The sequence below is a fragment of the Protopterus annectens genome, chromosome 16.part0 (genome assembly GCF_019279795.1).
Source record: "Protopterus annectens isolate FY-2018-M chromosome 16.part0, PAN1.0, whole genome shotgun sequence".
Taxonomy (NCBI): domain Eukaryota; kingdom Metazoa; phylum Chordata; order Ceratodontiformes; family Protopteridae; genus Protopterus; species Protopterus annectens.
This window is the reverse complement of record NC_056750.1, coordinates 416641433-416665064: the sequence shown is the minus strand read 5'-3', so window position 1 is coordinate 416665064 and position 23632 is coordinate 416641433. Positions and strand designations below refer to the sequence as shown.

General features: G+C 45.2%; 1 protein-coding gene across 1 annotated transcript in view; it reads left to right on the top strand.

Moving 5' to 3' along the window:
• Positions 1-23632, top strand: part of GOLGA1 (golgin A1) — a 2378923-nt gene that overhangs the window by 1385609 nt on the left and 969682 nt on the right. The gene's annotated exons all lie outside the window — the stretch shown is intronic.

Genomic DNA, 23632 nt, shown 5'->3' with positions numbered 1-23632 from the left:
GATGCGTGTCTATCTACCTGCAGACAGAATTCAGATCATACAAAATCAGGTTCGAGCCTTACTCCCCAGGTCCAAAGCCCCAGCCAGAATGGTCATGCAACTATTGGGATCGATGTCTGCCACAGTTCTGCTAGTTCCCTTGGCAAGGTTACACATGAGAATCCTCCAGTGGCTTCTTTCAACTCAGTGGTCCTTTCAGGAACTCCCTCTCAATCATCTAATATGGATCACAGAATCTTGCAGACGGGACCTTCGCTGGTGGCTAGTGTCTTCCAATTTGGATCGGGGACGACCCTTTGTTCTTCCTCCTCCGGCCACTTTGACCACGGACGCCTCCCAGACGGGGTGGGGGGGGGCATTCCCTGGGCAGGTCAGTCCAGGGCAAATGGCATCCGGAAGAGACCTCTCTCCACATCAACATCCTAGAAATGAGAGCAGTACTCCTGTCCCTTCAAGCCCTTCACTGTTACCTCCCTCAGGGCGTAATTGCTGTTCACTCGGACAACATGTCAGTTGTCTGGTACCTGAACAAGCAGGGAGGAACCAGATCCTATCCTCTTTGCAGAGAAGCGATGAGGGTCTGGGAATGGGCAATCTCAACCAAACGCTTCCTAGTGGCTACTCACATACCGGGCAAATCCAATGTCATAGCCGACAGGTTGAGCAGAACCATCCTCTCTCCTCACGAATGGTCTCTGAACATGACTATTACAAGACAGATTTTCAGTGAATGGGGAGTTCCGTGCTGCGACCTCTTCGCGACTCCTCTGAATGCGAAGTGCAAAGAATTTTTCTCCCTAACCCCGGCTCCGGGGAAGAGCCCTATGGACGCGTTAGTCCATCCTTGGCCCACCGGCCTGCTTTATGCCTTCCCTCCAGTTCCTCTCCTACCCAGGGTAATTCAGAAGGCATCTCTCTTAAGGAGCAAAATGATCTTAATTGCTCCTTACTGGCCTCGTCAAGTCTGGTTTCCCTATCTTCGGAAACATGCTCTGGAAGGTCCATGGTTCCTGGACCAGGTCCCAGACCTACTGATTCATCAGTCGGGACTACTACACCAGTCCCTACACACATTAAAATTGATGGCCTGGCTCCTCCTCTTCCGACCATAGTCAGGAGACATGCACTAGACCCAGATGTAGTGCACATATTGTCTTCAGCTCACAAGTCTGCTACGAAGAAACTGTATTCTAGCAAATGGAAAAGGTTTGCTATCTGGGCTCAACTCCGGGGCCTGGACCCCATTTCTACTCCCGTGGCAGAAGTACTCAAGTTCCTGACCTCTCTTTTCAACCAAGGCTCTTCTGTTTCTACCATCAAAGTACAATTGGCAGCGATTTCTAATTTTCATGAATCCATAGACCCACCCTTAATGAGCAACAGGTTGTGTAAGACCTTCTTGAAAGGTGCTGCTCTATTAAGACCTCCGATTTCTCATCCTGCACCTCCATGGGATCTTGATATAGTATTACGTGCCTTGACTTCTTCCCCCTTCGAACCGGCAGCTACCTGTGATCTAAAGTTTCTATCATGGAAGACAGCCTTTCTAGTGGCAATTACTTCAGCCAGAAGGGTTTCAGAACTTCAAGCTTTGTCAGTGAAATCCCCGTATTTGGTTTTTCATACAGACAGGGTTTCCCTCAGACCAAATCCTTCTTTTGTTCCAATGAGCCACCCGGGATTTAGGTGCTAGGGACGCTGTCCCATCAGTCAGAATGTAGGTGAGATAGGATCACATAACATCTTTTAGTTATGTACTCACCATAACTTCAGATGTTTGGGATCCATCTCGCCTACATTCCTAATAACCCACCCTCCTTCCCCCTTCCTTGGAGATCAGAGGATATCAGAAGGTCCGAATCCTGTTGTTTCATCTTGAAACATCTAACAATGTTATATAATCAAGCTGTGCATGTGTGCATGAATGCGGACAAACAAGATCTGGGGGATTAGTGGTGGTGCATCCTGGGATAAAGATAGCTCAGCCAATTAGAGGCCTCGCTCTATAGCATAAGCGTGCCAAGTCGGAGCCGAGGGATCGGCTCCGAGCCCATCAGTCAGAATGTAGGCGAGATGGATCCCAAACATCTGAAGTTATGGTGAGTTCATAACTAAAAGTTTGATTCTGCATTACATCAGACTTATTTAGATGATGTATGTAGAATCAACTGAACATAAATCATCCGATTTGTGTATTTGAATGTGTGTGAATATGAATGAGTGTGTGAGAGACTATTTGAATGTATGCAGTTGTATACATTTGGGATTTGGGTTCCAGGTGTGTTATTGGCTGTTTGTGTAAGTAACACACATTCAGCCCACACAACTAACGTGAAAAAAAAAGGGAGGAGGAGTATCAGTCTCCATTAAAGACAAATACATCTCTAGACTGGTTAAACAGTATGACTTCTTATAGTTAGTCCAAGTCCGACTAACTATAGGAAAGACCCCCTCCACATCATTGTTTGCTATAGGTCTCCCACCATGAACCATAAAAACCACACAGCCTACCCGTACCTGCTTGAGTCACTCTCAGTACAACCAAATACCCTGGTCATGGATGACTTTAACTGTCCTTCCATCGATTGGGTAATGTAGATGAGCACAAATGCTCTTGCCCAAATGTTCCTGGACTTTAACACAAATGCTGTAGAGCAGATAGTCATCACCCTCACAACGGGGCTCTAACATACCTAATGCAACACCCAATGTGTAGGGCTCTCTCTTTTAAAGTCCAATCACAAATTAGTTTTTTTCGAAGTAATGATTGCACCTGATCCATCCTCAGGAGCAAAAAGGTTAAAAAATGTGTCCAAAGCAAACTGTAGCCTATTGAGCAAGGGCATCAGTGGTTTCAGATCCCCTGCCAACACTATTATGAGGTGTACACAAATGTCCTGTATAAGCACCTATGTAAATATATAGACTCAACCATACCAGAACGGATCAAATGAAGATCCTCACAAAAAATAAGCCACCGTGATGGACATCCAGCATAAATAGGTTATACAGTAAGAGAGAGAAATTGCTGTTGAACAAGAGGGAATGGTCCCAGCAAAGGAAGGACTCCCTCCAAAGCAAAAACAAACAGATTAGACATCTTGTAAAGTCTTCTAAAGGTAATTATGAAACTAAATTAGCATCCCTAGATAAAGAAAATTGCAAAGCATTCTTTAACTATGTCCAGAATCTGAAAGGGAAGGCTCAGCTTTGTGCTGAAATAGTTGTGGATGGTCACACTTATACTGAACATAAGGACATTGCCAACCTGCTAGTGGACAGGTTTGGTGAAAACTGCACCCCCCCCCCCCGTCCCCACCAATCATACACCATAACATACCTGTCACCAGTCCTCTGCCTAGTATCTCCAGAGAGCAGGTCATAGCCACATTCTCTAAGGCCAAAAACACAGCCTCTATGGGACTGGAAAACATCCCAGGCTGCTTATTAAATGGTCTAAAACAGGAGTTAGTGGAACCGCTGAGCATGCTGTTAAATCTCAATCTAAGCACTGGCTTTGTCCCAGCTGAATAGAAAACAGCAACAGTAATCCCCTTGCACAAAGTGGGTCCCTCTTCCGACCCCGGGGAACTATAGACATGTAAGGCTAACCAGCCTAATCTGCAAGGACATGGCGAGAGTCATCATTGACCTTATCAACAAAGGATATAGGTGACCTTCAAACTCTTGCCCAACCCAGCTTGGCTTCATTAAGGGCAGATCTTGCCCGGTAAACTTCATGGGCTTTGAGAATGTCACCAAGGCCTTGGATGAAGACATATAGTTCACACTGCCTATCTTGACTTATCCAAGGCCTTTGATACAATCCCTCAGTCAGTCATCATTGAGAAAGTCACCCAGCTGGGTATTAACCCTTACATCAGTAAATGAGTTGCCAACTGGCTTACAAGCAGAACACATACAGTCAAAACTGGGGATGCCACCTCTGGTCAGACCTGTTACCAGTGGTAACTGGCTGCTAATTACAACATTAGTAATAACCCCCAAACCCAGTGGTGAGAGATTTAGGAACGCAAGTTGATAGCAGCCTTAATTTTGATGATTAGGTGTCCACAGTAGTAAGGAAGGCCTTCTACATTGCACACCTCATAAGCAAGGATAGGGCATCCAAAGCTAAGGAGGTTATAACTCCCCTGTACTCATCTGTCATCAGACCAATAATAGAGTACAATGCTGCCTTTTATGTGTACCTCACCAGACAGCAACTGCAGAGACCTCAGAGGTTTCTCACCAAGAAAATTCAGGGTCTACAACACATGACCTACACTGACAGACTGAGGGCCCTATCACTTTACTCAGTATCATATCAAAGAGATGACTTGTGCCTGGCCTACAGTCTCAGACCCTGCATTGATGAAGCTGCTGCACATCCACAAATCCAATGGGACAAGATTCGCTCACTCTGGGGATCTTAACCCAGCCTGTGATATTAACAGGACATGCTGGAGAGACAGATGCGTCTCCCAGAGGTTGCCACTTCTCTGTAACAAACTCCAAGTTCATGTAAAACAGCTTCTCCATGACCCTATTTAAGTGTAACCTGGATAATTGGATGGAAAACTGTACATTTACACTGGGGTTTCACCTATGTCCCTCTTAGGGCAGCTGGTACTAATCTTAGATTTGCACGCGACATAAACTATATATCTTGAGCCATAAGGGAACAAGGGTATAACATGGCTAGGCTTGTAGAGACCTTAGGGCCAATAGCCTAGTAATCTGCTGTGGTCCTTTACTTTACATAAATATCTTGAACACTTAGCACTCACTGAAAAGACTCCACGTCACTTACAACACTCACTGAAAAGACATTTAAAATGCCCCTGACTACACTCCTCCACAAAACTGTTTCAGTATGTATAACATGCAGTTTGTCATGAAATATTTGATACAAATGCTGCGAACAAAATTGTTTTACTTACAATTGCTTTTTCCCCTGTGGGGTCCTAAGTATTAGTAACGTAAAGTGGGATATATTCTGTAAGAGTCCACCCACAAGCGTCAGTAAAAAAGTAGTTTTGTTTTTTTTTTTTTGTTTTTTTTTTTCCCCCGGCTACTTTTTTTGCAAACCAGTATTTCACAAATGTGATATATGATTTATAGTTCCTATTTAGTTACTAATCTCAGTGTTGCTGGTCTTCTTCTGTTCATTTCCATCTCCCAACACCAGACTTTGGTTTAAGTCCAAAGTATTCCTGATTCTTCTAGTCAACTCCTGTACTTTTTTCTTTATCGCAAGCATTTACCTTTGGAACATTGGAAAAAGTTTCACTGGCAAAGTTTCTCTATGAACTTTAATGTCATAAAAAAGAGAAGCAGAGTCCCCTTCTGTTTGCTGGCTTACTTTTTTGGATAAACTTTACTCCCTCTTTAGCCTGTTCTGTATCAAATAATGATCCTCCAGAAAAAAAAGTACACTGAAGACAGCTGGATGCAGCCTAAGTCTCACACCTGTCTCTCATCATTCCCTGATTTATGAGGTAAATGTGCTTCTCTTCTGCCTAAGTAATCATTTTGTACAAACACTCTGCTATGCTATCTCCCTGTTTCATTATTTTGCCTTTCTTCCACAGTATTGTCAGGATCGACTCTTTCTGCTGGTATGGGTGCATCGTTACTAATGTAGGTCTTGGCTGCTTTGTCCTGGCCAGGTTTGGAGCATACACTTAATTTGCCTTTTAAGTCACAAATTCTGCTGTGGAACACCAGTCCAGTTGCTGATTTCTGCTTTAATAAAATTAATACAGTCTGTTCCTTCCAATTTCACTGGTACAGCAGAAAATCTCATGTTTTCTCTGTGTACTCTCCTATTTTTAAAACAGCTGTTCTTGAGAAGCCTCATACTGAGCCATATTTTTCTTCATTTCCACCTCTGATTTTTGCAGTTGTATTAGTCCATCTTATCAGCTAGTTAAAGCTTCTTGTATTTTTCCCCGTTTTTTGTTGTTTAAGTTGATATATTCCTTTTAATGTTTCGTTTGTTTTAATAAACTCAGTGTACAATTAGTTTTTCCCCTAAATTAGTGGAAGCCATCTCTTGAACCAAAGTTGAAGCTTGTATTGCTTTTTGCTGAACAGTTTCAGAATCGTTCCCAGGCAATGTTTTCTTTTCACCTTTTCTTTCAGGATTTCCTAATTTCTTCTTTGCTGGCATCCAGTGTACGTACCAGTCAATAATTTAATTTTACCTAAAAGTCAGTTTCAGTGGCACTCCTTTTTTCAGTTTCTGTTTTCAACTTGGAGAGCTGAAGTCAAGTCTGCTGATCAGATACTTTGAAAGCCCAACATAGAAATTTCCATTTATGCCTTTTCCTGGTTCCTCATTAACCTGCTTTATGCAGATTTTTATAGATTTTCTGTAATATCTCTAATACCTGTCTAGGATTTCTGGTTAGTTTTCTTATGATAGGCTTACTAAGTTTGGCAGCAGATGTTCTTCTATTCCCATGTTGCAGTATTCTGCATATGGGTTTACCTTTCAGTCTTTCATATGTATGGCCAGTATCCAAAAGCTTTCAGTCCCTCTGTGGTGCGTGAGATGCCTGACGTAGGTGAGATTTCATGGGCCATAAAGGTGATGTCAGCACGCACCAGCCCTCAGAACTTTTCATCCACCAGTCATACACCAGGTGTTTCTGCTACTGCTGACATCAGATTCCTTGGTCAGATAAATACCCCGTTGGGGACCTCTTCAGTCCTTCTAAAAAATGAGTATTGTTTGTTCATATCATCCAGAAAGGGTAAGTGTCAGTGCGGCTGCCAAATCCCTCATAAGAACACCTACGATAAGTGCCGTTTCTGTCTGGGACAGTTGCACGACCATAAGTCCTGCCCTATTTGCCAGACGTTCATGCCTAAAACATTGAGTAGTCGCTTGCACATGTTTAATCTTTATCTTGAAAACCAACCAACATCTGAAGCAACTTACATTATGGATGGAGGGCTCCTCAGATGTCTCTGCAGAACTGCCAAAAAAGAAGGCCAGGACCTTATGGCCTTCATCTACTGCTGAGCCATTTTCCGGCCGATCCCCAACCTGTGGCAGGCCTGGTTTCTGAATCTGGATCCAGGTCTGCCACTCTGGAGGTTGCGGGTACCTCTCAGGATGCCGCACTATCCTTAGGCAAGAGCACGTCTGCAGAGGCTTATTCTGGTGCCGTTCTCCGCCAGGGAGGGGGACCGTCTGAGTCCTTACACTCCGGTTTCTAGACAGACATCCATAGGCCCTCTTAAAAGAAGAGAAAAGAGGAAACACATTTCTCCCTCTACAGAAAGCATGCCTGATTGGCAGGCTTTTACTCAAAGCCTTTTCAGTGCCTTTATGGCTCTGAAGCCTACCACTGCTGTTATTGGTTCCACCTGTCCTTCTTTCCTAAGCCCTAGGCCTCAGCCTTCGGACACAGTGACTAGGGAAGAGGAAGTTCATTCAGATTCCACTGAGGAATCTCTCTCTTAAAATTCACAATTATTCTCCCCCTTGGAATACTGATCCCCATAGGAAGAGTCAGTGGACACTGACTCGCCAGCTGAAGATATGACCTTTAGTGAGACAATAAGCAGAATGAAGGATCATTTTAAATGGGAATCCTCGGAAATGACTGAGGTACAAAAGAGGTACTACTTCATTCAAATGGAAATCCCAAGCCCATCTGCTGTTCCTCTTATCCTGCCTGCCTTTTTAGATGCCTTTTCCTCTGCATCTCTGAACCCTGACTCCAACCTCCTGCCCCACGCAGAGCAGACAGGCTTTATAAGGTAGAAAAATTCACAACACCAGCTCTTCAGCTCGAACAAGAAAAGAACCCAAATGTAGAATTTACTCCTTGAAGGCTTTGTTGAGCCGAGGCGCTAGAGACTGTACAGCAAATAAAACGTTTTTGGTCAACTGGCTGTTGTCGTATTCTACATTTAGGCTTTATAAGGTGCTTGACACTGTTAAGCATCTGTTCAAGTGCCCACCTGCTGATCCTGCCATTATATTAGTCTCTATGGACAAAGTTTCCAAACTTCAGCCTACTACCACCATTCTCCCAGCTGACAAAGACAGCAAGACAATGGAAAGGTTGGGCAAAAAGATATATACCTCGGCTACCTTGGCCTTCAGAGCTACAAACTACCAGACCCGCATGGCCAAGTATATCTTGTCCCTCTTAGAATCTGCCACCAAACACCTGGTAGATATTCCAGACACCCCTGCCAAAGCATCACTATCCTCTCTCCTCCCAGGTCACCAGACACTCTATCAAGTTTAGCTGCGATGCTGCTCAATCCTCTGCCAGGTCAGCAGCATCAGCTTCTACCTTACACATATATACTCTTGGCTTCACCTAGAATCTCTGCCAGATGATTTCAGGCAAAGCTCAATGATGCCCCTTTGGATAATGCTGCACTCTTTGCTTCTAATGTGGCAGACCTTTTCATATCCCTGCAACAAAAAGGAAAAGAAATGCAGGACCTGAAACATTTACCGATTTCACCCATCCCTAAGTTTCGCAGAAACTATCCAACCAAAACCCAATTTATTAGGAAGCACTCTCACCCTGCTCCTCCTTCAAGGCCTCATAAGCCCACAAGGAAACGACCATCTCTAGCTAGAGCATCCCCTCCCTCTAGCCAGGGGATCTAGCATCTGACTACCTGCCACCCCTGCCTCCCCCTCTTCTGTACCACTGTCCGCTTGCCTCTCTCACTGTCGCCCTGTTTGGACCCATCTCACTTCAGGCAAGTGGGTCCTGTACATACTTCAAAATGGTTACTTTGTCATAGATATTCCCCTCCCATAGGGCAAGGCAAACCTCGACCACCTGCTCAGCATCTGCACCTCTTGCAGCCGGTAGTCCAGACCCTGTTAGATAAGGGTACCATAGAGACAGTCCCCTGTACTGTAAAAGGAAGAAGATTCTACTCAAGGCTCTTCCTGGTCCCCTTGAAGGACGAACCGTGGAGACTCGTTCTAGACCTCTCCTATCTCAACCTTTTTCTAAAGGTCCCTACCTTCAAAATGCTAACGCTGCCAGCCCTTTTCCCCCTCATTATTCCACAAGGATTCCTGACTCCTTTAGATATAAAGGATGCTTACCTCCACCTTCCAATCAAGCCCCCCACAGGAAATACTTGAGATTCTTGGTGGGCTCCTCTCACTTGCAGTTCTCTGCTTTGCCCTTTGGGCTCTCTACCGCACCCAGAATCTTCATCAAATATTTGGCACCTGTGGTGGTTTACTGCAGGACAAAGGGAATACAGATGTTCCACTACATGGACAACATGCTGATCCAGGCTGCCAGCCAAGAAACTCTCCAAGGGCACATCCAGTTTGTGGTGACCCTCCTTCAATCACTGGGATTTCAGATAAACCTACCAAAATCCCATCTTCAACCAACACAAGACATTGTATTCCTCTGCTGCAGGATCTGCTCAGATCTCATGGAGGCATACCTACCCCCACCAAAATTCTTTGACAGAACATCTCCTCCTGGTCCTTCACTCCACAGAGTTGACTGCAAGGCATTACCTCAAACTTCTGAGCTACCTTTGGTCAATCTGGAAGCAACATAACCAGCCTCTGGAGCACATTTTGCCTGTTCTTCCCTGCCTAAAAAAGGAAATACATGTTAAGTTGTCAATCTCGCCTTCATTCTTGCTTGATGGGTTCGGAGCCGATCCTCGGCTCCGACTCGGCACTTGCTTTAGCTCGAGAACTCCTTTTACCAGCTCGAGGCAGCCCCATATCCCATGATGCAAGGCAGTAAGTACCCAGATCTCGTTTGCCGCTTGGGAGGTCTTCTCTTTACCAGCTCCTGGTAAGTAGTTCACATTTGTAATATTTCAAGCCCCTTTTAGTTTAAAACTAATTTTTTGATAGTTTAAATTATTTCTACCCTTTTTCTGACAGAAATCCCTGTCTCTTTTAATTTTTTGTTAGTCTATTTTCCCTATCCCATCCCCCCCCTGTTAGGGTGTGTGTGTTGGTATTTTTATAAAATACCTCTTGGTATTTTGTTTAATTTAATTTGACTGGTGTGTCTGTGTGTGTTGTGTCGGCACCATGTCTAAGGAGAGGGTTTCAGGTTTTAAGAAGTGTGACTCGTGCTGTCAGAAGATGTCTCTGACAGACGGTCACACTTCTTGCCTGTATTGTTTGGGCCCTCTTCACCTGCAGGACTCCTGTGCTATTTGTCACTCCTTCAGCCAGAGAGTCCTGCAGGAGAGACGTAACAAGTTGATTCTCAGGGGTCTTCTTAAGCCGGAGGGCTCTCCGGCTAAGTCGGCTCCACAAAAATCAACTAAATCTGCCAAGGCCCAGGCTTCTGTTTCTAAGCCTGCGGCCTCGGCTCCGACTCGTATTGAGTCGAGATCGGCTCCGGCTGGACCCGATTCTGGATGCACAATGCTTTCGGCACCGATGGCTATCGGTGCGAATCTGTTTTGACCGCCGATGTCGGCTCCGATCGGCTCCGACACCCATGTGTTACAGGCATCGGTGTCGGCTCCGATCGGCTCCGACACCGTTACTTTGGTAGCTGTATCGGCTCCGGCTGGAGCCGATACATCGAGACGTTCTGTCGGCTCCGAGAAGTCGGTGCCGACAGGATCTGTAGTATCGGCTCCGATGGCCCATTCCAGGAAGAGGTCGAGGTCTCCTTCCTTGGAGCCGATACTTTCGGCTCCGGCTTTGCCTCTTCTATCGGAGCGGAGCCATCGGAGCCGATCTTCAAGGTCATCCAGGTTGTCAGATCATGACCTAGAGAGAGTGGTCAGTAGATTACTCAAGTCACAGGTACTGGCCCAAATGCTACACAGTCCGTCTCAGCAGACTACTGTTGGTCCACACCCCGTTACAGTTCCTCCTTCAACTCTACCCCAGAGCTTGGAGTTGGAGTCTTCGGGCATGGTTACTGCTACGGCTGGAGGACGGATACCCCCTTCTGTTCCTTCAGCCCCTACTCTTATCTCCTCTTCCTTAGAGGGATGCGGTGGTCGGGCTTCCATGGTCTCCTCCGAGGGGGTGAGTGGCATCGGACCCTTGTCCGAGCCCGCTCTTCCCCTTGGAGCCTCGGCGAGCTCGGCTCCGACATCTGCCTCGGAGACTTCCCTTTCGGTGGTTCCTGGAGTTCCTAGCTCTTGGGCGGGTTCTCTCGGACCTGCCTGGGAGGGAGCATTCGAGGTGATGAAGAGTGTACTGGCCACTGGTATCAGTCAGCAGTCTCTTCCCGTAGCTCCTCCCTCTATGGTACCTGTTGACATCTCTGCCACTTCTCTTGCTACAGGACCCAGAGATCCTCCGCCTCAGGTTTCCCCATTGGGAATTTCCCCCTCTTCCGAGGATTCTCCTGATGTTTCGGGAGATCCTCCTAGGAAGAGGACTTGTAAGAGGAAGCATGTAGACTCCCCCGAGTCTGTCACTTCGGATACTGACTTTGATGAGTCAGAGGGATCCCCTAGATCCCCCTCTGAGGATGTCTCCTTTTCAGACATCCTAGAACTTCTTAAACAGAGGGGAAACTGGCCCACTAACAATCCCTCTGAGGATGAGTCAGTATACCTAGAGGCGTTTGGATCTCGGCCCTCCACCTCCTGGGTGTCTCCGCCTTCGACCCCTTATGCAGGTTATTGCACGAAAGGCGTGGACAGCTCCTGACTCTGTAGAGCCAGTCCCTAGGAGGCCTTCTAAATTTATCACTGCCCCTAGTGACAAACAATTCCTAACCAAGGGTGTCCCCGCTGATGCCATGGTGGTGGCTGCGGCCACCAAAAAGGAACTTGCAGATCCTTCCGTGCCCGTCCATCCTCCTAATAAGGACTCTAGGACCATGGATAGGTTCGGCAAGCGGATGTTTTCCTCTCCGACCTTTGCTATGCGTTCCCTGAATTATCTTTCTCACTTCACCAGACTCCAGAGATATCCTGAAGGAGCTGGGAGAAGTAGTTCAGGATCCTACAGCTGCAGGGGCTCAAGAAAAGATTGCTTCGCAGCTAGGAACCCTCAATTCCATTGCTAACTCCTCCATGCGGCTAATATCTTATGCTGCGGATGGAGCGAGTAGAGCCGCAGGCACAGGTGTGGCTCTAAGACGCCAAGCCTGGATGCGGCTATGTGATTTTGCGGATCCCTTTAAGGCGTCCTTCACAAATTCTCCCTTTGATGGGTCAGCTTTGTTTGGCCCTCAGGTGAAGGAGACCTTGACCAGGTGTGAGCAGGACGGCAAGACTCTTTCTGCTGTTGGAGTCCGTTTTCCACCCCTTCTAGGCCTTATCCCAAAGGACAGAAGGGTGGGAAGATGTGGTTCCATAAATCCCAAGGAGTCACGCGGATTCACGTGGTCAGTTTACCCCTAGAGGCAGAGGGGTAACAACAACAGACGCCGCTCTAGAGGCAGAGGGGTCCGAAGAACCAGGGAAACAGGGAGCCTCTCTCTGATAAGCCCTTTCAGCATCCCTGAGGTGTTGCCCGGCTGTCCCTCCTTGGAGGCAGTCGGGAAGATTATCACTGTACCCAGAAGCCTGGCATTCCCTCACTCAAGACAGATGGGTACAGTCGATCATATCCAAGGGTTACATAATTCCTTTCGAGGAAAGTCCCTTCCCTCAAGTTCCCTTCCAGATGTACCACCGGTCTAAGGGACATTGCAGAGTTAGAAATCGCAAAACTACTGCAAAAGAGCCATTCAGCCAGTTACAATAGTCCATTCAGAGCCGGAATCTACTCAAGGTTCTTTTGGTCCCCAAAAGACGGGAGACTGGAGACCAATATTGGATCTCAGCAGACTCAACAAGTCTGTCAGGAAGACAAGATTCGAATGGTCACTCTTCAGTCAATTCTGCCCTTCTTACAGAAGGACAACTGGATGTGCTCAATAGATCTTCAGGATGCGTACTATCACATCAAAATTCACAGACGCTCCAGGAGATTTCTCCGCTTCGGCTGGGGTCCAGTCATTTCCAGTTCAGAGCCCTGCCCTTTGGTCTCACTACAGCCCCAGAGTGTTCACCAAATGCATGGCTGTGGTCACGGCTCACCTGGGGCGTCAAGGATTCCAGGTGTTTCCGTATCTCGACGACTGGCTCCTGTCAGCCACCACCAGGCATCAGCTTATACAAGCCAGGGATTACACAATAGACCTTTGTTCTCATTTGGGCATCTCAGTCAACTTCGAAAAGTCATCCTTATCGCCCTGCCAGTCTATTACCTTCATAGGCGCAAACTTAAACACTGTTCGGATGTCAGCTACCCTTACAGAACAAAGAGTTTCAGACATTCAGACTCATGTCAGGATCATTCTGGCCAGCAAGAAAGTACAGGCCAGAATGGTTCTAAAGGTATTAGGTCTCATGGCTGCGGCCATTACTCTTCTTCCCCTGGCTCGTTTCTACATGCGCCTCCTTCAGTGGATGCTGTTCACACAGTGGTCATACCAGCAACTCCCAATGCGTCACCACATTCTGGTGACACAAACATGCAAAGAACATCTTGCTTGGTGGATCACATCGTCTCAGGTTCACCAAGGCAGGTGCTTTGTACCTCCGTCCCCGATAGCCACTGTCACCACGGATGCCTCCCTGATCGGGTGGGGGGGTCATTATCAGGGCAGGATGGTTCATGGGACGTGGCAACCGTTCGAGTACCATCTGCACATAAATGTCCTGGAGATGAGAGCAGTGCTTTTAACGTTGCAAGCCCTCAACGACTTTCTTCCCGTAGGGACAATTGCAGTCCACACAGACAACATGTCTGTAGTGTGGTATATCAACAAACAGGGCGGAACCAAGTCCTACCCTTGTGTCGAAGCGCTCAGACTTTGGCAATGGGCGATCTCCTCTCATCGGTTTCTGGTAGCAATGCATATCCCTGGGAAAACCAACATTATAGCGGACAGATTGAGCAGAGCTATTCTCATGCCTCACGAGTGGTCTCTCAAACAATCCGTAGCGGAAGAGATTTTTCTGGAATGGGGTCGTCCATGTTGCGATCTTTTTGCTACTCCCCAAAACAGCAAATGTCCAGACTTCTTCAGCCTCTTCCCTCTATCAGGCCATCCCCCCAGAGACGCTCTGACCCAGGATTGGCCCCAGGGACTTCTTTATGCCTTCCTCCATTTCCTCTGATCCCTCAGGTGATCCAGAAAGCTACCGTTTTGAGAGCCAAATTGATTCTCATTGCCCCTTACTGGCCTCGACAAGTTTGGTTCCCGTTCCTCCATCATCACCTTTTGGTGCAGCCGTGACATCTGGACCCAGTGCCAGATCTACTGATTCACCAATCCGGTCAGCTGCACCGGTCAATCCCTTCTCTCAACCTCACAGCATGGTTGCTCCACTTCCTTCCTTAGCCAGGCTTCCTTTGATCTCTAACCCAGTTAGAGATATCATAGTAGCTTCACTAAAATCCTCTACCAGGAGGATTTACACAAGCAAATGGAAACGTTTCTCTTATTGGGCTAAGGCCCAAAATATTGATCCTTTTACTGCCCCTGTTCAGGCAGTTCTGGACTTCTTAGCAGAGATTTTTCATGCAGGCTCCTCTTCTTCCACAGTCAGAGTTCAGTTGGCTGCTATTTCTAATTTTCATGTCGGGATAGCAGATCATAATATTATGTCCCATAGGCTCTGCAGGGCCTTTTTGAAAGGAATTTTCCTACTAAAGCCTCCAATCAGGAATCCTCCTCCTCAGTGGGATCTAAATTTAGTGCTGACATCCTTGATTCTTCCCCTTCGAGCCAGCTGTTTCTTGTTCCCTAAAATATCTTTCTTGGAAAACGTTATTCCTAGTGGCTATTACATCTGCCAGGAGGGTGTCTGAACTTCATGCTCTTTCGGTTCGACCCCTATTTGATTTTTCACAAAGACAGAGTATCTTTGAGAACTAATCCATCCTTTTTACCTAAGGTCGCTTCAAAAACAATCTGAATCAATCCATTGATCTCCTGTATTTTTCCTAACTATTCAGATAGAGCTGAACAAAGCTACATTATCTTGGCGTCCACCGTCAGCTTAGATATTATTTGGACAGAACAAAAAATTTAGAAAATCTGATCAACTTTTGTTTCCTATGCGGATAATAAAAAGGCCTTCCTGTTTCTAAAGTGACTTTGTCCAGATGGCTTTCTTCGGTCATCACTGAAATTTATACGATCAGGGGAAAACAGCTGTGCTCAAAACCTAAAGCACATTCAACTAGGAGTTTAGCTACTTCTACAGCCTTTCAAGCTAGACTGCCTTTGGACACTATTTGTGCAGCGGCCACTTGGGCCACTCCTCACACTTTTGTTTCCCATTACAAATTGGACTTGGCCTCCAGGGACAGAGCCAGTTTTGGCTCTACAGTCCTCAAGAGTTTGTTCCATTGAGCCACCCAGGATAGAGGTGCTAGGGGGCGGTCCCATCAAGCAAGAATGAAGGCGAGATTGACAACTTAACATTAAGAAGTTATGTACCTACCATAACGTTCCATGTTAGTTGTCTTCTCGCCTTCTTTCTTCGACCCTCCCTCCTTCCCCTGGCCTGGACAGACCTTGTATAAGAAACTATTATGCTAAAGACCATTCAGACCTGGTCCTTTTTCCATCTGTAAGTTTCTTCTTCCTTTGGGAAGTATTTTATGCTTGGTGTTATTGCCCTTTGTCAACAAACGAGATCTGGGTACTTACTGCCTTGCATCATGGGATATGGGGCTGCCTCGAGCTGGTAAAAGGAGTTCTCGAGCTAAAGCAAGTGCCGAGTCGGAGCCGAGGATCGGCTCCGAACCCATCAAGCAAGAAAGAAGGCGAGAGAAGACAACTAACATGGAACGTTATGGTAGGTACATAACTTCTTATTTTGGTGGTTGGGCTAGGTAAATCACAACCCAGGTCTTCCTCTCCAGCCACCCCCAACCCACTCAGGTCATGCACACAGACATCTCAGACATGGGATGGAGAGCCACCCCCGACCACCGACAGGTGCAGGGCCTGTGACCACATCACCTCAAATCAGAACACATCAATGCCAGAGAGATGAGGGCAATCCTTCTAGCCCTCCAGGCATTCCTCCCTTTCTTGCAAAAGGGGCCACTTCTGATGTACACAGACAACAGCAGTGTACTGTGGTGTATCAACAAGTAGGGAGGGACCAAGCCCTACCTGCTCTGCAGACTGGCCCTTTTGGTCTGAGAATTGGCCACCTCACAGGGAATCACCCTGCAGGCTATCTATATTCCCTCTCTCCAGAATTCACAGGCAGATTATTTGAACAGAACCAGCACAACCAACCACGAATGGATGATTCACAGTGATATCTTCCTGGACTTGGTCCACAAGTGGGGTATACCTCAGATAAACCTGTTTGCCTCCACCGTCAACAGGCAACTTCCTGGCTTTTGCAAAAGGACACCAGAACCACAGACACTGGCAACAGTTGCCTTTTTAGTTTCCTGGAAGGGGAAATATCTATATGCATCCCCCCCTTCCCACTCATTCAGAGGATCCTGCTAAAAATTCAGCAGGACAACTCAAAAATCTTGCTGGTGATTCCCTACTGGCCCAGACAGCACTGGTTCCCCTTGCTCCTTCACTTGGCCAAGGGCAATATCCACAAGTTACCACCCAGAGTGGACCTTCTCACACCCAACAAGGGGTCACTAATCCATCCGCAGTAGCAACTTCTGCACCTTACCCTGTGGCTGATAGGATTCTGATCCCATTTAGACACCTTTACAATGAGGACATGCTCAAGGTCCTGCAAGAGGCCAGGAAACCAAATACAAGAAAATCATCTCTCTCAAAGTGGAAACAATTTACTATGTGGTGTCATAAAAGACAGCTGGACCCGCTTCTCAGCAACCCCCCTCTAGTACTGTCCTATTTGTTTGAGCTAGTACAGACTGGATTGGCTTATTCATCCATTAAAGCCCATTTGTCTGCTATTTCTGCATACCTGTCTCTGGATCCATCATTAGCATCCGGACTTCCTTCCAAACTCTTTCTCAGGAGGGTACTTTACCTTAGTCCCCCCCAGGAAACCTTCTCCCTGCCTTGGGACTTTTACTACATGCTCAAGAAGCTTATGCTCCCGCCCTTTGAGCCAGTTGATAAAGCTTCATTAAAGCATTTAACTTGGAAAACTGTTCCGTTAGTGGCCCTAACTTCAGCCAGAAGAGTGTCTGAACTCCATGCCCTTATGACTATTCCTCCCTTCCTTGTTTTTTACAAGAACAGGGTTACCCTCGGGACAAACCAATCCTTCATGCCCAAGGTAGTTAATGACCTGTCCCTCAATCAGGCCATACACTTACCTGTCTTTTTCCCAAACCCATAAGGAGACAGTGAGACAGTGCTGCATTCCCTGAATGTACACAGGCAAATCAGATTCTATCTATACAACACCAAGTCTATCAGACAAGCTGACCAACTTTTCATATCCTTTCACCCCAGTGCCCTGGGGAAGGCAGTGACCAAGCAGACTATTTTTACTCTGATCTCCAAGGCCATCACCTTCTGCTACCAATTTCGTGGTAAGTCTCTGCAGGGTACAATTAAAGCTCATTCCACAAGAGCAATGGCCTCTTCAGGGGCCTTCTTCAAGGGCCTTGGATACCTCTACTATCCTGGAAGCTGCTACTTGGTCTTCGGTCCACACCTTCACCAAATACTACAAACTTGACCACATCTCCAGATTCAGGGCAGGGTTCACCATGGCTATCCTTCATGGATTCCTGGAGTCTGCCTTTAGGCCCACCACCCCAATCTCAGTGAGCTTTGGCACTCACCCATATGAGGAATACTGCAACATGGGAACAGAGGGACATAGAAAAGTTGTGTAAAATCTTACCACAACCATAGATGTCCTTCACTTCCATGTTGCAGTATTCCTTCCCTCACTCCTTCCCCCTGTCAGCTAATGACTTCCCTTTCTAGATGGCTGTTGTATGGCATTGCTCTTCTAGGACTGGCTCCGACTGGGGCCTCTGTTCTGAGGGCTGGTGAATGCCGATGTCCCCTTTATGGCCCATGAAATCTCACCTACGTCAGACGTCTCACGCACCACAGAGGGACTGAAAGCTTTTGGATACTAGCTGTGCATACACTGAGACTGAAGGGTAAACTCATATGCAGAATACTGCAACATGGAAGAGAAGGACAGCTATGATTATGGTAAGATTTTACACAACTTTTCTTTCTTTCTGCTATCTGTTGCTTTAGTCGTTGTGCTATGATTTTGTGCTTTAGTGTCCTCATAAAATACTTGCCTAACATCAACCTTTCTAAACTCCTGCATATTATCCAAATAGTCCCTTATTTTCCCTTTAGCACTCTGCAATAGATCATCTTGTTCTATGAGATTCCCCTTCTTCTGCAGTACTTTAGCCTTTGTCAGCTCTTCTAAATTCCTGTTATTTCTTTACCATGTCTGTCTAAAAATGTATTAGAATTAAGATAAACTCCATTTTCATTTTACCCCATTCCCTAGGTATCCCTCCTGAAGAAATGTGTGTTTTCCTTAAACTGTCTCAAATCGTTTTCACTACCCATTCCTTACATTTTCTGGCTTTAAGTAAGCAGGAAAGTGCCAGTGATTCATTTTACTTCATTACCCTGTATCATTATTTTAGTCATCATTGAGGCATGATCTACAATACTATATGTGGTTCAACACTTTTGACTAAATAGCTGTGCACCAGTGAAATGTTATTTCTATCCAGTCTAACCCAGTTGTTATACTTTAGGTAATAACATGTAAATTACATCATAGCTTCTGCTACAAAGTTCATATCTTCCACTCCAAATATTCTGGTATATTTTTCAGAAATCCACCCTATTTTGTTTTAGTTCCCTTTTAGGGCTCTTCATTCATCACAAATTGGGTTGAAATACCCACCCAAAAATATTTCCTGTGGAAAGCTAATTATTTGTCCACCAGTGTTCTTAATCATCATAATAGTAGTTTTTATGTAGACTATAAAGGCATGACAATGTAATTTTCCTTCCCTCCAATAACCCCTTATTATCATAAATTTGCTGCTATTGCCTTTCTTTGCTTCTGTCACTGATATGAGGGGATCATATTGAGCATCAAAATGTAGTGTTATTTGCTGACAATATATTGGTCTGTATATAACCTTGAGAGTGGTGTAGTTGTTTTATTTGATATACGGCACCAGTGTGGGCTGTTTTCTGATAGTGTGATTAATGTTCTCAAAGCTAAAGTTCTAAGCATCAACTTTCAGCCCTATGAGTTCTGGCACATTAAATTTCCATTTCTTTGGGGCGAGTCATTCTCTAATGTTGGGGTATTGCTTGGATGAGACATGAAGGTTGCAGTATCTAATGCATATGCACAGATGACATTAAAATATAAGCAGTTCTTCACAATGGAACTAATCTGCAATTCAATTTTTATCAGAGTTGTTGGGGTCTTTCGGCTTTTCCTGGTTAGGGGTCGCCACAGCGGAACTCCGGTCTGCTAATGATTGGCAGTAGATTTTTATGTGCCGAGTTGCCAAACCTGACACACAACCTTCAACGAAGGTATGCCCATTCACGCATGTCTCCACACAGAAGACACTCTAACTGAGAATCAAACAGGACAACATCTTAGTGTGAGGCGAAAACGCTACCGCAGCACCACCACCGCCGATTTTTGATTATTTTACAGACATTATGTGGTCGACAGGCTGTCCTTGTTGATTCTTCCCTGGGCTTGTTTCATGGGTTAAACAGCTGATGAAGCGTTTGTGGTGTGACAGAGACCAGTCATGTCTTGGGCTTAGATGGTTCAGCATTTCAGTGGGTCTTGGGTATACCATTTTAGGGAGCTACAAGAGAGTGTGCAGCTGCATATGTTCTTGCTGCTTGTACTTTTGCAGCTGCATGTTGAATAGAAGCATCCGTATTAGAACATATGATGGTATCAGGGGTATTTTTTTCTAAGTTGTGTGAGCTGTTGTGCTGGAGCTTTTGTAATTGTGTGTGTATTTAATAGAATAGCTTCTTCAGAGTGGTTGGTTAGTTTCCTTCCCTGATGGGTGTGGAAATGGTGGTGGTGGTGGGGGGTGATCATTCTGTTCTTCTGACCTGGTTAAACCACAACTTTCTTTTTACTAACTCTTGATGGAGAAATATTTCATGTGAGGTTGTTAGAGCCAGGACTGGATTGTATAAGGTGTGACCACTTTCAACACCTTCCTTCAAAATATAATAGGTTTGAACTAGATTCTCATGTAACTGGATAATGGTAGTTCTAGGATGAATGCCATTATTGATGTAGTAAGGCTTTTGTAAAAAAAAGAAAAAAATGCAAGTATTTGTAGATTGCATTGGCTGGCAAAAGCTGTGGTTGTTCCAAGGTATTTTCTGTAGCTTTTGCTTTTTTACTCAGAATTGCCAGCACAAATATATTTATGCACTAGCTAGGTTATCTAGGTCATATATTGGTACTTGTGTTATAAACGGGAGCCCCAGGTAGACTAGTGACGTGTGTTGGTCTTGTTCTCGGTTTATCAAATTTCAAGAAGGGATTGTAGGTCCTCTATAGTAGATCTGGGATATTAGAAGTGATGTAGCACGTATACTTTTGCTGGGATGGTGTCTTGTGTTTCAGCTGTACTTTGCTGTACTCCCATGTTGATGGCCAAAAAAACCATGATAACACAGCTTTGGAAACACTGCAACCTCCAGAAATTAAAAGTTACTTTGAATAACATATCTGATGTCAGTTTTCATTCTTTCCTCAACTGATGGGTTCATATCCAATCCTTCGGGTCCGACTTGGTCATTGCTAAAGCTCGTGGCAGCCACGAACTCTTGAGCTTCTCCCTTACCCACAATGCACCAACCACAATTACCTCAGATCTTGTTTGCCGATTTTCAGTGAAAGACGTGGTTTCCAATACTCTCGAGCGATTTTGAGATGAGTTTGTGTGAACTTTTTTTTTTACTTTAATTCTCTTTCTATATTTACTTTGTGTTCTCCTTACTTATCATACTATTATTTGCATGTGTTCTGCTATATCTGATACTTCTGTTCTCTTGTACTTGCATATCTCTTGATACTATCACTAGTATCCTATTTGTAGTACTACAGTTTATATATTTTTTTCAGATACCATTCTTGGTAGATGTTCTGTCTCTTATTTATTTGTTGTGTTAAAAAAAAAAAAAAAAAAATAGTAGTAGAAATACTTATAATTTTTTTCTCCTTGTTGACTAACTTTACTGTTTCAGTATAACAGGTAAAGCTCTGGTGGGGTTTAAAAAATGTACTAAATGTGGACATAAGCTCCCCTTCTCAGATGTTCATACTTTGTGTCTTCTGATTAGGACAGCTTCACTTGCAAGGAGATTGCTCTATTTGCCACGGGTTAAACCTCAGGGCTTTGGTACAGAGCAAAAACAAATTCATTTTTAAGGGCCTTTTGCCATCATCTTTCGGGGAGGCTAGATCCAGAGATAAATCTCGAAAAACCAAAACCAAATTAACGAAGTCCTTGTCTCCGAAGCCTTCATCATCTTCTTTGGCATTAGAATCTTCAAAGAAAAGGACTCGCAAAGATCTGGATTCGCCCTCAGATCCGAAGAAGCTGAAAATGTCTGATCCTACTCCTTCGGATCCAAAGAAGCCAAATTAACTGATCCGACCTTCATGGATCCGAGACAATCCAAGTGGGGTCTGACTGTGGCTGGTCCATCAACACGTAATTTTTTCCAGTTGTTCTTCCAGAAGTCTCACAGAGGAAGATGTGGAAAGATTGGTGAGGAAGATTCTCTCTGTGCAGGGGCAGATGGGTGTTCCTTTGGCTGCTACCCCTCAGGGTCAGGAGGTCAATTTTTCTCTTACAACCTCACTACAACTTCCTCCTCTGACTCCTTCAGCTGTCTCAGAATCTCTGGATCCTTTCCATCTGGATTCTTCCAGCTTGGATCCGAGGATTGCTTTATCCTTGGATCTGAAGCTATTTCCGAGTACTCTGATCCCATCAGATCCAGAGGGCTCTCAGAGCTGAAGCCTCCTTGTCAGACCCAAGGTGTTGCAGTCAACTCCAAGGCTTTCAGAGTCTCTGCACTGGATAGCTTGGCTCCAGTTTCCACCTCAGGGTTTTTGCTGCCTGTGCGAGGGAAGGCTGCTGTCCAAAAGCTGGCCTTTTCAAATTCAAAGTCTTCCCTTTCTCTGGGGCAATCTGCTTTTGAGGCTGTGAAGAGTTTTCTCTGCTTTGGTGGAACGGATGATCCCCCCCCCCCCCGAGCCCAGATCTGTAACCTTGATGTCTCTGCACTCAGAGCCTTACCACATCTTTCGAGAGGGGCAGCCAGTACCAAGACCTCAGGCTTTCACACAGGGAATTTTGATTTCTTCCTCTGATACCTGTTCAGAGCATCCCACTGAGGAGGTCCCTAAGAAGAAGACGTGCAAGAGGAAGTACCTGGACTCACCAGAGGAGTCTGTTGCAGAAGATACAGATTTCAGTGAAGGTGAATGGTCTCCACATGGTTCGCGTCCTGAAGATGTCTCATTCGGAGACATCCTAGAAATTCTTAAGCAGAGAAGTGGCTGGACGCCCAGTAGCCATTCATCTGAATAGTCTGTATTTCTGGAAGCTTTTGGTGTACTGGATCATGTACTTCCTGGGTAATTCCTCCTGCTGATGGTATAATTGTGTTGATCTCTCAGTGGTCGTGGAAGGAATCCGACACCATTGAGCCTATACCTCGGAGACCAGGTAAGGTTATGGCAACACCTGTAGAGAAGCAGTTTTGGGGAAAAGGGGTTCCTGTTGATGCCATGCTCATAGCAGTGGCCACCAAAAAGGAGCTTGCCAAGGAAAGTTTCACTGTCCAACCCCCGCAGCAGGGAGTCTTGGTTACAATTTTTTTTAAATGAACACATACTGCAGAAAACATGTTCATATATCATGAATAAAAACAGCTATAAAATGTATGCAAACATATTGCACTTATAAAAATATATACGAAAGTAAAACATATTATTTATGTCTAAGTCTATGTCCTTTCAGGAAAGGTTTCAGTGAAAAAACCCCACTTAGACCGGGTGGTTTTTCTACATTCAACAGTAAAATCCACTTCTGTTCTATAGTTTGTGTGGTTTTTAAAATCACCTCCTCTTAAATTAGTGTCTAATACTTGCAATACAAAGGGCCTAAATGAGTATGTAGTACCAAGTCTCATATGTGCTGCAAAGCATTACTATCTTTTTTATTCTTTGTCTCTCTGATGTTCAAGGGACCCTATCCTTAAAGGGTCTATTTGTCTTGACAACATAAAATGCATGACAGTTGACAGAAAGAAAAATATACAAGGTTACACATTTTGCAGTCAGCATAAATATCAACATTAACTGTGAATCTCAAAACTGGGTATGTGCAGTGGGAACAACATAATTTATTGTCAAACATTAATGTATTTGCAGAGCACCTTCTTTGGTATGTCCATTTTGTTTATGTTGTTTTTATGTTATGGGGTGGCACAGTTGATGATTTCAACAATTTCATGAGGTACATGCATAGTACCACTTATTTTCTGAAATTTACATGTGTACAATCTTTTGAACATTTACCCATGGTGGTGGTGCTGCGGTAGCGTATTTGCCACACAGTAAGACGCTGTCCGGTTCGATTCTCAGCTAG